This window comes from Macrobrachium rosenbergii, chromosome 56, assembly GCF_040412425.1.
Source record: "Macrobrachium rosenbergii isolate ZJJX-2024 chromosome 56, ASM4041242v1, whole genome shotgun sequence".
NCBI lineage: Eukaryota > Metazoa > Arthropoda > Malacostraca > Decapoda > Palaemonidae > Macrobrachium > Macrobrachium rosenbergii.
The window spans coordinates 22,219,005-22,237,434 of NC_089796.1; the positions used below are offsets into that span (position 1 = coordinate 22,219,005).

General features: G+C 43.1%; 1 pseudogene; it reads right to left on the bottom strand.

Moving 5' to 3' along the window:
• Positions 1 to 1,326: 1,326 nt before the first annotated feature.
• On the bottom strand, positions 1,327 to 17,420 carry LOC136836119 (torsin-1B-like; annotated as a pseudogene).
• Positions 17,421 to 18,430: the final 1,010 nt, after the last annotated feature.

Here is an 18,430-nt window from a genome sequence, read left to right on the forward strand (position 1 = left end):
AATACAGGAACAGTAGGAAGGGTATTACGACAGTAACATACTGCCCAAAAGAAATCTAGGAATAAGACTGCTGTCTCATGCTATGACTTGAGAGGTACTGGAAAGAAATGTTAACAAAGACCATTATTGTTTACAATTGTCGTTTTTGGTTTTATTTTAAGGCAACTTAGGGTGCTATTAATGCATGATCTTCAGTATTTATTGTGCTAGACGGTAATAAACTAGCAAATACATAGGCAGGGTACTGGAATGGTTTAGGCCGCCACACTAATGTTCAGTTATACACGTCAGATTTGTGCGTGGTCGGCCTGTGCAGGCAAAACTGAAACCACTAACGTTCAGTTATACCTGCGCAGTTATGCCTGTGCAGGCAAAACTGAATGTTAGTGGGTTCAATTTTGCATGCACAGGCTGGACTGTACGCGAGCATAACTGCACAGATATAACTGAATGTTACTACAGCCTTCACTGAGCTATTGATATCATGTATTATAAGAGAAGATCTGACTGAAGTCAGTGGCAAAACCTACGAAAAATACTAGTGTCTATAGAAATGGAGGAAGCTACAAAGAGTATACAGTATAAGGAGACTTCTGGGAGCTACTATGAGCAAATGAAATGGGTGTAAAGTGAGCAATGAGATGAAGAGGTCTTGAACATTTTTAGGTATGGAAGAGTGGAACTTAGGCTGTATGAATTGAGGGAGTCAGTGATTGGACACCAAGATTGAAGAAAGGAAGTGGAATGAAGGTTAATAAAGGCTAAAAAGTGGGTGCAGCAAGGGGCCAAGGACACTGCAACCACCCTTTAGTAATGTCTACAACACTACCCAGCTCCCCTCCCCCAAGGTACAAACATTAATGACACTGATAGTTCTGTCATGACCCATTATAATTAAGAGCTACAACGATGCTGGGGAAAACTTTAACATTTCATTAAACCATTTATAATTTGAAATTTTACTCAAGAAACAATAAAAGTACAGTATATAATTAGTGGACTGGAAATAAAACTATCACCGATCCTGTAAAACCACCATTGTAAGGCTTCAACACCAAAATCTTTAAACCAACAATATACAAAGGAAAAAATAACAAACTTTCAATAAAAGGATATATTATTAAATATAAAAATATTCATCTTACATTATTTAAATCACATTTTATCAATTACTATTAATTCTTAAAAAGTGCTGTAAATAATTTAGAAATTTATTATTTAAAAGGAATAGTCTTTAAACAGACACCCAACCATAAAGTCTAAACACTTGTATGATGATGATATACATATACTGTACTCATTTTTAAAATTAAAAAATAGTCCTGAATATGAGCAGAGAATTTTGAGTCAATAATAATTTCTAATGTACAGTAATAATTAATTGCCATGCAATCTATATATGTATAGTCTTAAATAAAAACTAAAACATCAGACAGCAACACTGGCATCCCTGGAGAACGAAATCTGGAGTAATGCCTGGACTCTCTTACACCCAGTGACTGCCAGAAGAGGATAAGAGGCTGGGATGAAATCCAACTGGCCAATCACAAGTTCTACAATCTTCTCATAATTATAATCTTCAGGCAAGAGACCTGTTTTATTCATCTTGACAGCTCCTCTGTAACACACTCTTGAACTTGCCTTAACCTCCATTGGCAGAAAGGGTACAAAAGCATACGATTTAAGTACTTCAAGCATCTTCCTGCCCTGAGTTTCCCTTTCTGTTACAGTTTTAAAGTCATCAACCTGTATACTCTCTCTCTTTCTTCCGTCACGACGTAACCTTAGATACTCCCTTGTTTATGTTTTGGCTTCCTTGAGTACCACTGAGAAACAATTAGTGTCTTTTCTATCTCCTTTTGCTGATAAACACCGACTCTGAAATGAGAGAGGAGTTGTTTCTAGAATTTCAAAAGGCAGGTTGTTTTCATCCCATCCATCTATCACTATGACATTGAAAGAACATGGGTGAAGTTCATCATACAGTCCTTCACTTTAAGCTTCTCAGTACACTGACATCATTCTGTGGATAAAGTGATGGTATAACAGGAAAATCTGAGAGGTAGAGGAAAAGACTTTCTTCAGGATATTTGTAGAATACGTCTTCCCACTTCCTGTCCAACCAACCATCCACATGACCAAAGGAGAATTCACTTTATTATTTTCAAAGTCTTGTAATGAGCTAAGAATTACGTTAGTAGCAATTTCTTGTCCAATTACAGACTCACTTAACTGTCTATCAAGCTCTTCCAGAGGCAACATTACTTTCTTCTTATGTCACACTGAGTTTTAACATATGTAAAATATGCAGAGAAAAAAAACAAAACTATTAATATCACAGTTGAAATTACAATTATCCAGAAAACAATTTGGAAACAATTCTTGAGGATTAACCATATAAATGATGACTCTCTATTTGCTTTTTCAACTTTAATTTCACATTCCTCCTCTGTTCTGATGATGAGACCAAAGTTTCATTTGTCTGGTTTGACACCAGTGATTCACTATCCTTCACTGAAAGATCTTCCTTTTCTTTTGCATCTTTCCTATTGTCATAACTGCTAACAGAACTATACATCATGGTAAGAAGTCCAAGACATTTCAGAGAAACTTCTATTAAGAAACTGTTCTTTTTTTTTCCCCGGAAGTCGAAGATCGCAATAAAGGAGCTGCCGCGGGTCAGGTTCTACGCCTGAGAGAAAAAGGGATCGCTGGAACTGGCTCTGCCTATTGTTTTGGCAGTATAGATTTCTGTTGCTTTGGCCAGGGTTTTTGGATTTTTGTCTGGATGAATAGACAGACGAATTTTGATAGATGACCTCAGGTTGTAATGAATTAGATCTATGCAGAGGCTTGTGTCTTACAGAAAGATCAGGAACCAAAGTCTCATGAGACTCCATTTTAGACCTGTAGATGAAAAAAAGAAACAATAGACCTGTGAGAAAATCTGAGCCTCCTTTGTTCATTTGTAAATTCAAAATGTTCACTGAAAATTATGATGCTAAAACTAGGTATGATATAATTAAAAAAAAAAAAAGGAAATTCTGCAGTATAAAATTGTGCGAGCAAATGATCAAACTATTTTTCTTCATACATAAAAAAAGTAACAAGTTGCTCTATACGGTCTTTTTTTTTTTGTATTTACATCCTGTTATAAAAATACTGTACATTATAACATAACCTCCAAGATATACCATGAACCACAAAGATGTTCAAATGACCACTGCTTATTTCTAATTACTAGAAAAGATACCCAAAGGGTACAGAATAGAACTTCAAAATGCCAATAACCAGGAGTATTATCATTCTAGAGAGTAAGATTTGTAATTTTTCATTAATGTAATGCACAAAAATTCACTATCATTGCATTCATCAGGGATGTACAACTGCACATTTTTTAAGTATTGAAATGTAAAATAAAGAAATGTCATTAGCAATAAAAAAGCATTTTGTGCTTTTCAATACTGTACTTGGTGTGTTAATGCTTGTCAATTTAATTCTGTCATAATATTATACACAGTCAATCAGTGGTTAAATATTTAAAAATAATTTTTTGCTAATAATACATTGAATATACTTAGTGCCAAAAGGTGAATATGAACAGAAAAGAAAGGTTTTACCTAGCTGCCGTTACTGGATATTACCGCTCTGGCTCAAATACAACACCTTGACCATCATCCAAAATCCAGCTGTTGACTTATTCATAGAATGCTGATAGGTAAAAAAAAAAAAAAAAAAAAAAAAAAAAAAAAAGCAAATTTGTATTTTTCCTAACATAAAACATGAAGTTCTTTACATGGGGATTCAGCTCACGTGCACAAGCTAAATCCCGATGTAAAGAACGAGGTTTTTATTTCTGTTGGAACAAATCATTAATGGGGACCTGCACCAAAAACATGGAAACTTCTAAATTACATAAAGATGACCTTCAACTTTGCTACGGAAGAGGTTGGAGGCACTAATCCCATACCATCAAGCAAGGTTGCCCTGAAACTAGTATCTAGACTATTCCTTCTTGTATCATCATATACAAATATTTTTATATCATTAGAAAGAAAATTTACCTAGTTTTTCAGGCCACAAAAAAATTTTTCATTTAAATGTTAGAGTATATAAATTGTTATTTAAGGACAAATACAATAAGCTACAACTCATGTACTCTGCTTCAGATGGAACTGTAGCAGGCATGATCTTAATACCAAATACAAAAATGACACTCGCTAACTGAAGAGGAAAGAGCACTAGATTACTGCTTGCAAGATTTATATCAAAATAGTGCAATACAAGTATCACATTGTGCTTGCATCCACAAGTTAACTCCCCAAGGAAATAAAAAGATGAGTTTTATTTAGAACTGCAGAATGTTATAAATGAAATAAAAGAAAGATATGAGAATTGTTGTTGGTGACATGAATGCAAAAGTTAGTAAGAAATTATATGCAGGATTAATGGACAAAAACAGATAGAAAAAAAGTGTGATGTGGAATGGTAAGAGCTAGAGAGGAGCAGATACTAGCAGTAAGTACCAACTTGCATTGCCACCCTTAAACTGAAATTAAAACCTTCCATTAACAAACCTGACAGAACATCTACATTTAATAAAATATATTTTCTTGAGTCTGAGTGTCAAGAGACTTTGTTGCTAAACAGATTAGCAATTCTATACAATATTCAAGGAGGTGCAGACAATCAACAAACAATTCAAGGAGGTGCAGACAATCAACAAACACTGAACTAACATCAGAAATGTATATCAACTTGCATAAAAAGGAGTAATGGGATGTGGTAAAAAGATGACAACCTTAGATATTGGATGAGTCACAAGATACAATAAAGAATAGATTACAGCAAATGGTACCTACATAATTTCAGACGATGAATGCAGATCAGAATGTATTAAGTACTCAATTCTAAAAAGTGAGATTCAACAAAATGCAAGATGAGATATGGGAAAATATCTGGAAAAACAGGTGGATGATGCTGATAAAGCCATGTAGTCAGGGAGTAGCACTAGTGTTCGGGCGGTCAACAGAAATATCCACTGAAAAAGGAAAATACTTGTCAAAAAGAGGGAAGGGACAATGGTAACATCAAAATATAAGAAAGACAGCTAAGCAGAACATTTTTGTTCGAAGTTATGAATATAAGATTTGAGGATAATTGGATTGATATACAGAAGCTGAAAACAAGCTGAATGCACAAATGAAAGAAAATCACAGTTTTAAAAGAGCAATCAGTAACAGAAAAACTTAGAGAGGGAAAGAACCAGGCACTGTAGACATGACTCTCATATACTTACTTGCCATTTTGCAGAATATGAAATGAGGACAAAAATCTTGATGACTGAGAATTAGAAATCATATCAGTGCTACCAAAGAAAGGTAACCAGACTGTACGATGCATCTATAAAAGCACTGGATTAGCATCAGTTGTTAAGGAAAATGTTCTGTAGGACTATACTTATTCTCAATAAGCTCGAGAAAAAGCGATAAAATGCTTAGAGATGGTCAGATAGTTTCAGAAAAGGAAGAAGTTGCGCAGATCAGTTATCTGCATTAAGACAAAAAATCACAGTTTTTAAAGTAAAATGTATTTTCCTAACTATACAAACCCGAGGTCCTTTACATTAGTGTAGGCTGAAATGGCCACTGAACTTTCGAACAAGGTGGTTAGGGCAGTTAACTATCGTCCGGGAGGCAGGGGGTACCGCCTGCCCGGATGTAAACATTCCAATTTGCCTTTCAGCCCAGGTATCAGACTGAGGGGGTGGCACGGTACCAGATCCTCTTCTCGCAAGAGAAATCCTTATCAGAAAGATCAGGCCGAGTCGAGACAGGAAGAGAGACAGGCTGACACCTAGAAAACGCTGGATCAGCCAACCCGAACACGAAATACCTGAGTGTGCAAGACGAATACCTGGAGGATCAGTTGCATCATATTGTGGGCAGCCAAGAAGGGCTGCGAAACCCCGACTCCAACAACGGTGGCGCCATCGCTTTAGCCAGCCACACCTGGGCGAATCCACGCCCATCTCAGAAAGCGGAGAAGCCGCAACACCTGCAACCCCGAACTAGACTGAATAATAGTCGATGGATGAGGAACGCAGCAGACACTCCGCTATTTATGGAAGAAGAACTAGGGGGTAAAAACCCTGCTGACAAGAACCAACCTAACCTACAAAACCGCCTAACCGGAGGAACAGGGAAACCTGTCGAAAAGGTAGTAGAGAAGGAAGGTAATCGAAGGAGGAAGAGAGAAGAAGCCACACTCGGGTAACCACCGAGTCCCTGCCCGATGACGCATACAGGTGGAGAACGTCCCAGTCGGACCAGAGCTCAAAGGAGTTTCGCATGGAAACTGTGGGCATCAACCAGAAGCATCACAGCAGAAGCAGAGGTGGAAGCCGAGGTGTTGTCCAAGGGTGGCGTCTTATCTAGTTTATCCATTTCAAATCCAAAGCCAGTAATCCTAGCTACCGGAGTGATTGTTGAGACTACCGAGCCGAACATTGAACGCGGAACAGCCAAGATTGCCAGTTGCCGCAGCAACTTAGCCCGAGGATGAGAAGTCATAAGATTTGCGGAAAATTGTCCCAAGGCAAGTCCGCTAATGGTAGAGAGCTCGGATGAGCGTAGAGAAGAAATCGAAAGTCTCCCTGGAGAATGACCAAACGGGAAGGCTGAGAAAAAAAGCAATAGAAGATTTTGAAGCCATAGGAGAAAAGATGTCTGTAGATACAGAAGAGGCCATAGATTTTAAGGAGAGAAAATAGACTGATTCTGTTCCCTTGATAGTCTTGTAAAGCATCATTGGTGGAATTCTGGAAGATTTTTCAAAACATGCTAAAAAATGTTAGAAAAACCAATATTGAAACAATTTCTAACCAAAGATCTGTAGCCTTTAGAAAGACCCAACAGGTCAGCATTATACTCTGCAATGTTCAGCAATTGATCTACCGAATTAGTCTCTGAATGGGACGAGGGAAGAGCTAGGAACCAAAATTGAATCATCCCCTGCCAATTTTGCAACCTTTTGTTGCAGAGAGCCCCACTGCAGGAAAAAGAACCGCTGTTGGATCTAACAAGGGAGCCGCAACTTTAATCACACCTGACTCCGACTGCACCTTCAACTTATCTTCCCGACTATCTACTACCATCCTATCCCTAACTGTCTGAGTCGCTTCAAATTTGACTTTACCTTAGGACTTAGGTTACCAGGGGAAAGGGGAAATCTGCTGCTGACACTGCCTGCTCCGCTGGGGTCAGCAGATCCTACTTTGAGGTTTGCGTGTTCTCCATGACCCCCAACACCCGTTAGGGCTGGTTCTGGAACAGGCAGGAGCTGAAAAAGAGCCGACAGATTCTGTGTCCCTATTACCTTTGTCCTGATCTTTTATTTCTGTTAATTTTGACATGAAACTGGAAAACAGACTAGACATGCTGGCTGACAATTAGATCTCTAATTTCCTAAATAATTGATTCTAAGGCATCTTTGTCAAAACCCTGAGTCTCTACTGCTGAATCTTTACACTTGCTCTTAGAAGCAACGATTTTCTATACTTGAGATAATCTTCCATCTGTCCTATCGACCATGACTACATTAGCCACACATCGCAATGTGACGTTACATTGTACTTTCCTGCAATTTATGCACTGACGCCCGTCATTTTTAAGGGTACTCATCCTTTTCTTGCAGGCTGTGTACGAACGATGGGCTGTAGTTTCTCCAGCGGTAGCAAGCTCCATTCGCCACGGCAGAAGCAGAGGTGGAAGCCGAGGTGTTGTCCAAGGGTGGCGTCTTATCTAGTTTATCCATTTCAAATCCAAAGCCAGGCCAAGTCGAGACGGGAGAGAAGGTCCAAATCCAGGAAAAGAACAAGCCAGAGAGAAGGGGCAATAAAAACCAGTCCAAGTCGTTATCCAATCCAAAAAATGAAAAATGGGGGTCGGGCTGAGAACCACACTACGCCTGATGTAGGACAAGTCCAGCAGCATGGCGAACAAAAAGCAATTGGGGATCTCGCCATACACAGCCGGGACTTGCAGCAGCATTGCCAACGGTACGCTAGGTAACCTCATTTGACAAGATTTTCCTGTAAGCGTTGGTAATGCTGACAGTCAATTACCCACTTAGTGGGTAATGAGTTATGGGGATATAGTTCGGGCTGGTAGGTAACCAGGGCTAATTCAGGTGTTCAGGAGTGTATTTAATAATAATAATTACTATACCGGATATGTATAGAGTATACTTTATAGTGTAGGCTAGGCTACCATATATGTATACATGGTACTGAATATTCTAGTAAGTTTTAGGCTATAGACAATACCACGTACAAGCATTTTTTGAGTTTTTTTGTCTGAACTATCAAAATAGGCAGTTCTAAGTGTTTATCTGAAGGGCTTTAAGTATTCACAAACTTTACCTATTCGTGGGGAGTATGGTATCATCCCCCAATACAGAGGGTTTACTGTAGCTGTACTTCACCAAATGTGAAATAAAACTGAAATTTACAAAAGCTGCTGCAAATGGGCTGATGTTTATACCAGAACCGCAGAAACAAATCGAGTAAACCTCCCAGGTTGTTTTTCGTGTTCCTGATAGTGGGCGGGCTGTCACCTAGACAAAAACAAAAGAAGCACTATACTTGGCGAGTTACTTATATGAAATGAAGCATTTTGTGAGAGAAATGAGGCAATCACTGCAAAATCTGGGTCAAAAGCCAATAAAAACCACCATGGTTAAACATACAAACCAAACCAAACCTTATCTCTACTTTTCTTCTTAAGTTAGATAGTTCTAAATTAAGCCATCCTTGTGCTGGCATGGGCTCTTACTCTAGGGCAGCCCTTGTCCTATTCTCCTTAGCTTAGTAACTAGCAAGATCACTGTTTTTAGTGACCCTTCTTGTGCTGTATCTGTTTTGAACTGCCCATTTCATATTTAATTTTGGCAAATGTTTTTGGATAAATTCGTTCTTGACCCCAACCTCTCTATTTATCCAGGCTTGGGACAGGCACCAAAATGGGCTGGCTTGTCCCTGCCATGGCTAGGTTAACTCTACCGCTACTTCTAATAATCCAAATTTTAAAAATCACAATTTTTGAAAGTAAATTGTATTTTTCCTAACTATACAAACCTGAGGTCTTTACATTAGGAATTACTTTCAGCGTAGGCTGGAAACGCCGTTAAACTCTTGAGCAAGGTGGTTACGTAGTAACTACCGCCAGGTAGGCAGGACCTGGCGGAATACCCACCTGCCCAGATGTAAACATTCCAGTTTGCCTTTCGGTCCAGGTTCAGATTGAGGGGTGGCATGAAGTGGGCATAATATGTAATGTAAAGGACCCAGGTTTGTATAGTTAAGAAAAATACAATTTACCTTCAAAAACTGTGATTTGTTCGTATTACACGATATACAAACCCTCGGTCCTTTTACATTAGGAAGACTCACTGGTTGGAGGGAGGAATCTGAGCGAGTCTCCTGAACTGACTGGAGTTCTGCACACCTGGGCTACTCCTCCTGGTCGAAAGAGCGAGGAGAGTACGAGCCTCTGACACATTGATCGGTAGGAACTGCAAGATCAAATGTCAGATACTGGACCTTTTCGCATGAGTGAGGAAAAGTGACTCATACGAAATAGGCTGAAGAATCTTAGAGTCGGAGGCAGTACTGAAAAGCTGAGATAGGGTTTCCCTTATTGTTAGACTCTCCTTCCTCCCCTTGCTAGAGGAAGGAATGAATTGCTCTATGATTCTTGGAAAAAATAGAATGGGTGCTTGTTGTGTAGTCTTACCACATCAGCGCCAGGTCCAGCACGTGTTGGTTCGAGTACTATTCTCATCCTGAAGGAGGAGAAGTAGAAGGACAGGGAAGGAGGAGGAAGAGAGGCCAGTCTCTCTCGGTATCCTTCACTTCCAGAACCAACACCTTAGGCGAGATGCTACTCATCCTCTTGAAGGAGCCGGGTAAGAAAACACGACTTGTTGAGCAGCCACCACGGGGGCCAAGGAAAAAGGTTCCAAGGGCCTGTGGGGAAGACCATAGGAAGACAACAGTGTGGTCTATGAGACTGTGTCTTGCTTCTAGCCCGACAGAAACTTTGAATGCGAGGGATGGACCAAGCCATTGGCTTCGTTAGCTCTCAGGTGGAAGGTACTGGTATCGTCGTCATCAGCTGCCGAGTACCTCTTTTGATCGCTTCACGCGAAGTCAGGAGGAAAATGTGTCTTAGGCACTTCTTCCTTGGGAGAGAGTACTAGCGAAAATGTGGGCGACATCCAGGTTAGGAGTGTCAGCCTTTTCGAAAGTACCACAACTGCCAAAAGGACAAAGTAATGAATGATCTGGATCATCGATACAAAGTCCAAGGAGGAGGGGATCAAGGACAACTCGAACCCAACAATAGATGCCAGAAGGTTTCTGGAGTCCACCTACAACATCGGAGGAGTCGAGGTATTAATCCCCTTCACCTATTCTTCCATCTTCTACACCAAGGCCAGAGCAAGATGAGAGATGGTCCTACGAGGGCACACCTCTATCCAACAACTCTCATAAGGGTGCGTGCAGCATGAGACAGGAACCCTAAATGAGTCACATGCGACCCAGGGAACAGTTCCCTGGGACAGCAGGAACGAAGAAGCTTCTCATCCGTAGCTAACTCTTGACTGAGGAGAAGGCTACTTCAGATAGAAGACTAGGTTACAAGGGCTCACGTTCTTCACATGAAAGGGAAAGAAGCAACCCCGGCAGAGAAGATGAGGAAGTCCAGACTTGAAGAGCAACTCTGACCGAGAAGGAGTTCTGCAACGACACCCACCAGCGAAGACAGCTCCAGTCCCAGGGAGTGTTGCAGAGGACTTCAGGGATATCCAGCTATAGCCGCTGCCACCGGGTGAGAAAGCCTATGCTTGCAAGGGAAGCTGGAAGGTCTCCCAGTCCCAAACACACCGGGATGTACTGCCTGAAGAACAACTTCTTGTGTAGCTGCTATAGGAGGTTGGGTCAAGCAGAACTCTTCTCGATGCCTCGGCTATCAGTTCGGGCGAGAGGCGAAGTCTTCCAGCATTTGTCTGTAACTTGGGGTGAGCAATGCTTGAGAATCCCTAGCAAAACAGACAAATACAGAGGGAAAAAAAGTATATCAAGTTTCCCAGAAAGACAGCATGCCTCACCGTAGTGACCCCTGGGTCTGGTATGAAGGATAGAAAAAACTACCGACTTGTGCAGGAGGCAACAGAAAGATGGTAGGGATTTCTCAGTCGAGCAATCTCTTCGTGAATCTTCGAGTGAGCAGCACATTCCGTCTCGATCACTCAAACCGAGGCCAAGTTGGCCTGCCAATACATCCCTAACGGGATGCATCTGGCTAATTGAGAGGTCGAGTGCGCAATAGAACACTCGAGTACCTGCAAATGTCGACAGATGGAACAGGAGGAAAAAACGATTCCCTCTTGTTTGTTGACAAGTGCCACTACTTAGGTTTGTTGTTCAACGAACCACTAAGTGTCGCGAAAAACTCATCCTGAAATCTCGGAAGGCCAGAAGGCTGCCTTGAGCCCAGGATGGTGATGAGAAGGTACTAATTGTCTCGGTCCCACACCTTCAAGACAAAGCCCTACATGTGTGTGCCTATTCCTCAATCGGTGAATCCGTAAAGTAGACACACGATGTGAGGGGAATATGCAAGCATATTCGAAGGCTCCTTCAATCAAGCATTAGCCTAACTCCTTCCTCATACTTAAGAGGAAAGAAGGACAGAGGAATGGAAGCAGACTTCCATTCTCAGCCATGGGGAAGCTTCTGCAAGATGACAGGATACTGAGACAATTAGCTCTAGCTGGGCTGGCAGTCCCTGAATCAGGAGCACAGGAGAGGAAGCGGGATGAAAAGAATTGCCGAGACCTATGGGAAATAGATACTTCTCCTGAAGGAAACCATTCCCAGGTCTTGGCAATGTTGCTGCCAGCTCCAGAGACTTGGTAAGTATCATTTAATCCAGGAATCTGCAGTACGAGAACTTCTTCCCGGTCGATACTTCTTTCTCTCTTCCCTTCTTCCCTCCTCCCCTATGGGAAAGAGGGTGGAGAGAGACGCAGTTATGTGCACTTTCCTAGAAGGGTAGGAGAGGCTATGTTCCACAATCTATCAAAGCCTAGGACTTCTTAGGAGTTGAAGGTGGGGTGGCTTGAACTCAAGGTCGAGTCACGATGACTAAGACCCCAAGGTCTTGGCTACTGTCCAAAGGACAAGGCAGTGCCCTGGTACAAACCTTGATTACTGAGGTATCTGGCAAATCTCTGCAAGAGAAAGGCAGAACCAACTCAGGACTTATGAAACCGAGATCCAAATTGGGACAAAGTCCTTCTTCATAGCACCAGAATTGTCCACAGAAATGCAGTCAGCCAGACCCTTCAAGGCCAGAAGAATTCGTATACTGTCAAGGCAGGGGAGAAGCTTGGTGTCTCGACCTGAATGAACTCCTTCTCCGAAGAAAGAGTTCATCCGGTTGAGAACGCTCTCGGATGCAAGGACTGTGGTGGCCCCTAACACTCTCGGCCCCTCGGGAACTGCGAGGGTTGCAAGTGATCAAGATTATTCATTGGGGAGTCGCAGTCCTGTCCCGGGATCCTCGAGCTGACGAATCAGCACGGTTCTCCAAAAACGAGGGCAATTACAACTTGAAAGACCCTCGCTGCAAGCCGAGCATGAAACTCCTGTGCCTCTGCCCATGGAGGGAGCCTTGAGAGATCCCATGAGCCCTCCCTGGCTACCTGGTTGTACTACAAGACAATTGGGGGACCAACACCCAAAGCACACCAGGAAGCTCAACTCTGAAGAGCTCTCTCTGTCTGTCTCACGCCTCGGAACAACCAAGAGGAAAAGAGAACAGGTGAGGAGAAAGAGTACTACTGTCCTGCTAGTAAAACCAGCAGGAGAGGCGGAGCATGAGCAATAATCAACCGAAGACGACACTGCTACACGCGGGAAGAAGAGCGCTTGTGCTGTGGCAAAGCACTTTCCTGGGAAGAGCAAATAAGTTCACTTGAACGGAGCCGAGAACCCAGTTCGAAAAAAACCGAGTGGGGCCGAGCCAAGCCACACAGAGCCGGGCCGATCCCGTGAACGTGATCCAGACTGGGAGGTATGCGGTGGAAGGAGGCAGGCAGAGCAAGCCGATTTAGCTGGGAGCCAGTCTCGCAAGCGCGACCAGGGGCTGGGTGGGCCAACAAGCTGAGCCGAGCCAGTTTTCGCAAGTGTGACCAGGGGCCAAGCCAAGTCGATTGCGCGAACACAATCAGAACTGGACAGGGAGGAACTCCTCTGCCGTGAACTATTGCTAGTTTCCCAAACTTCTAAACTCCGAGGCCGAGGCCCCTCGAGAAGAAGGTTCAAAGGGGAATTCTGTGTCTGCTATCCTGCATGCTCAAACCCTAAGGTTCAAGACACAAGAATGAAACCCGGCCGAAAGCAACTGAAGCAGCTGGCGGGCAGTATCAGGACACCTGGCATCTCAGCACCCAGACACCTGGCATCTCGGCACCCAGACACCTGGGTGTCTTGGCATTTTCTCTCATCCTGTGACTCTCGTCAGGAGAGCGCTCGTGATTCAGAGAATTTGAGCTATTCACAAGACTCCCCAAAATCGGGAGCGGATGCTTTCAGCTTCCTAAGAGATCAATAGAGTCAGGCACAGAACCAGTCTTAGACGCAGACTTCCAAGACTGGTAACAAGGGCGCGGCCCCCGTAACGCCAGACCCCACAGGAGAATGCGAATCGGTTCCCTCCCGAGGGCAGGAAGAGCCAACAAGAGAAACTTGTCTCCCAGAAGAGAGTCAGTCCCTTTGAAGTCCCGCAGGACTCCCGAAGGGAATCTCTTCCCTGCTTCTTCTGGTGTTCGAACCGCCAGGATCAAGACACCTGGCTGGGAACCCGACCGAGACTGGCAAGCACTCAGAGTGCATGTGGTGCTGGCAGGAAGGGCTGAGACACCTTGGTGCCTTGGCCCTTTCTCTCGCACTGCTCCCAAACTAGGCCGAGAAATATTCTCCAGACCAGATCAGGATACTCGATATTCCACAGAATCTCGAGCACTTGGAGCGTTTCCTCGCGAACAGCGTCGGCAGCCCCCGCCTTAGAGGCGGAACTTCTAGGACTGGGAACGGATCGCAGACCAAGGTCTGCGGCGCCCATGCCCTCAAACACAAAACCCAGGGCTATGCAAATCGGTTTTCTACCCCGAAGGTTGGGAAGAGGCAGAGAGACCCAATGCCTCCTGGGAAGGAGGCAGTCCCTAGACATCCAAGGGTATCAAGGGGAAGAAGCAGCCTCCTCTCCTTCGCCAACGGAGGTCTGTCTGATTCCGGGACCCCCTTAGACCTCGGGAGAGGAAGGGAAGAGGCAGCAGAAGACAAAATCGAAGATAAGATGAAGAAGATAGCAGCTACTTCCACAGGGCGGCTTCCTTCACCTCCACTCCGACATCTTCTACAGGGTGGTGGACACGAAACATGGTAACCTCCAGGGCAGTCAGGCAGGGACACAACGGAAGCAGCCCAGGACATGACCACCAGGAGAAGCAGCAGGCATGATCAGGACAGCTGATGCAGGAGCTACAGCAACGGTTTGAAGGCAGGAGGTACTGCAATGGCCAGGAACATCACTTTCCACAGGGCAACTTCGTTTCACCTTCACGCCCGACATCTTCTACAGGATGGCGGACATCATAACCTCCGGGGCAGCTGGCAGGAACACAATGGAAGCGGCCCCGGCATGACTGCCAGGAGATGCAGCAGGCATGATCAGGACAGCCGATGCAGGAGCCACGCAGCAGTTCGAAGGCAAGAGCTACTGCAACAGCCAGAACGTCAATTCCACAAAGGCGACTTCCTTCACCTTTACGCCGACATCTTCTACAGGATGGCGGACATCGTAACCTCCAGGGCAGCTGGCAGGAACACAGCGGAAGCAGCCCCAGGCACAAACACCAGGAGAAGCACCAGGCATGGTCAGGACAGCCGATGCAGGAGCTACGGAAGCGGTTCAGAAGGCAGGAGCTACTGCAACGCCCAGGAACGTCACATGAAAGTCACCAGCAGCAACAGGAACGATCAGGACAGCTGCGGGCAGGAGACCAAGAAGAGCCGCCCAGAGACTGTTGTCGAGTTAACAGGAGCGTAACACAGGGAACAGCAGGAGCAGATGGACCACAGATATGCCAGAGGCATTGCCACAGCATACATGAAGGCCAGCAATGACAGCGATCGATCCACATCGGCAGGAACAGAGTCGGAACGATCCCGACATGGAAGCATGTCATCCAGCCAGGTATTGTAGTTGATCCCGAGCAGCAACACTAATGAACGTCAGGACTCCTTCTGCGAGATATTCTGGAGATATCCAGCCAACTACTGCTGTGTGCGATGCTCACTCTCAACCTGAAAGAAAAAGCAAAGATGATTAGAGGGGAAACTCCTCTTGTTACGAAGGAATTGCCCCACGAGCGAGAGGAGGTACCCAAGAAGAGGTCACCCGATACCCCACCCCTCAAGGGTCTTCACTCGACAAGCGGCGAAGAGGGCAAAGGAGAGAGATCTCTACTGAAGGAGAGAAAGGAAGAACCTACGGGAGAGAAAAGGACAGAGGAGAGGCCACCAAGGGCGCCGTGGAAGCGTAACTTACAGACGACGCCCAAACCTCCCACCCGCCCTGCAACTCTCTATGCGCAAGCGTCGAAAACAACACTCAGCACATGTAGGATGGAAGTAGCCATGCCCTGTACATGGAGGGCGGAAGCCTAAGAAGGGAAGCGAACTCTTACGTCCCGATCAATGTAGGGGAGCGAAGATATTATGTCCCAATCTAATATTTCTGATTGTACAGGGGAACGCCTTCAGTATCTAAATAAAGGGCTACTGGAGAGAAGCATTACCACTAGGTTACGCCCTTTAAACACGCCCTTGGCTGTCACCCAAGACAGTGCAGGGGAACAACAGCTATGCAAGGTTATCACAAATCGTGGGTCTGTAATAATAAATATCAAACACATGTAATATATACACAAAAATACATTAAGATCCCACCGGGATAATAAGAGAACGACAGTAAGGAAAGGAGATCCGAAACCACATCTGCAACGCATGACGGCCAAAAGCAAATTGAATGTTTACATCCAGGCAGGAGGGTATTCCGCCTACCTGGCGGTATTTACTGCCTAACCACCTTGCTCAAGAGTTTAACGGCCGTTTCCAGCCTATGCTGAAAGTAATTCCTAATGTAAAGGACCTCAGGTTTGTATATTGTGTTGGAACAAATAATAAGTGAATAACACAAAAAACAATAGTAATAATCACAAAATACAGGAGAAGCAGCTGAAAACTGTACAATTACTGTAATACTGGTAATTACTAATTTTACAAACCTACCCTCACTTAACCTTAACCATGGTGAAGTGTCACACCCTGTTTGCCCATTCAAAAAGCACCTCAGTTAATAATTTGCAATTACTTTGATCTAAATTAAAAATACCTTAAAGCTGTTACTGGTGCTTGATAGCTTTGTTACTTATATCATAGCTATCTAAATATTGCTTTAAAAATAACCAATATCTTCCCCTATCCAAAACTCTAGACTATTTCCAAATGCCTATTAACCTAACCTTGATGTACATGTAATAGAAACAAACGAGTGGTCTGCCAAACAATAATGGCAAGAATACACAAACTACGTGTATACAGTTTGAAAAATATAAGCTTGTATTTGGCAAGAAAGCTCATTTCAAGAAGACCAATTAACAGATGGCAAATATGTACTGGGGAAGCAGGGCTGGGGAACGATACTCCAAGCTATGGTTGGCCTATATGCCCAAAAACAGTAGGTTCATCTTAGAACAGGTCATTTTCAGTACAATCCTACATAACCCAGGCTATAGCCTAGTTGAGTAAACTACAAATTTGTTTTTAAGAGTCTGAATGGGCGGGGAGGGTCAATGCTTTTGCAGCACACCCACCTGGTCAGGCAGTGCCGGGTGTCCTACCCTGAAATCTGATAGGCTAAAGTTCGCAGAGTTAAATTTAGCCTAATTGCAGTCCTGTTTTCACTAGTTTCTGTAAATTTCCAATCCAAATCCAGGGTTTGCTAGTGTAGGCCCACTATTAGCTTGCTATTAGATTTTGGGCGATGAGCCGTGTTTCAACGTGGTACGTCCGCTTGCCTAGCGGGGTGAAAGGTAATGAGTTAACCTAACAAACCTTTTCCGAAAGAAAAAATACTTATTTTATATTACTACCTTCTTGATCAGCATGCAGTAATAAAGTAACCGTTAACAGCATGCGCCATAATTACAATTATATCCTTACCGTTAGCATGCAATCCTGATGTACTCAGACAACTTCACTCATGAATTCGTACCAACATGTTAGGTCACCAGTTCAAAAGTTTTGTTATTATTTAAGTTTAGGATTCAGTCCCCAACAGTAACAGTACTTGAAGTCAGATGTTGGGAGAAACTCGACGCCGTATCTGATTCAGGGACAGTTTTCCTTTTTCGCAACAAATATCCTACTATATGATCTGAGATGATTTTGGGGACAGTTCAACTATTACTCATCTTATGACGTGTATATGTGGAGCAACTACAGAAAAAAATTTATGACGAAGACTGGTCGCGTTATTCAATATCATAAAAAGCATCAGCAAAAGAAGAGTATTAGAACTGAAACTAATGTAAAATGAGACCAGGACATAATTACGGAAAAAGCATGAAAATGCGAGAATAGCAAGCTGTCGAAAGAATCCGGGATTTGAAAGGAAACGAAGTTGTAAAGACTATGAACTAGGTGTTTTCCTAACAAACATTATTCGAGGAGATATCTTTCTTGATTTATCGTTTAGAATGTTTGTCACAATGCAAGCTGTTACTTTTCCTTTAAAGCCCTACCAAGTTTGAAATATAATCTCATGCTGTACAAGATCTATTTGCATATCCTGACAAGGCAGCTTTGCTGCCTTGATTTAATGATATCTTCTTGCGGCTTATGGCTCAGTTGTGCGTGAATTACTATAAGATTTATGATCCCTTGGCTTAGAGTAATTGATGAAGCTTTGGAAGACTTCTTGCATGGCCAAAAGTGATCTGTACCGATTGAACATCCATATTGATATTTTAGAGGTGAGTACTACAGGTGTGCTAGGTCCAGTCTTATTATATATATATATATATATATATATATATATATATATATATATATATATATATATATATATATATATATATATATATATATATACATATAGCTGGATTGTCGAATGTGTGTACTACAAAGACATGGTGTAAAGTTCAAGCTACTGTCGGATGTAACCCAATTTTATTTTGCAACATTAGCATCGAGGATAGAAACTGAATTTTTTCTTACCAGTGTTAAGGAATGTAT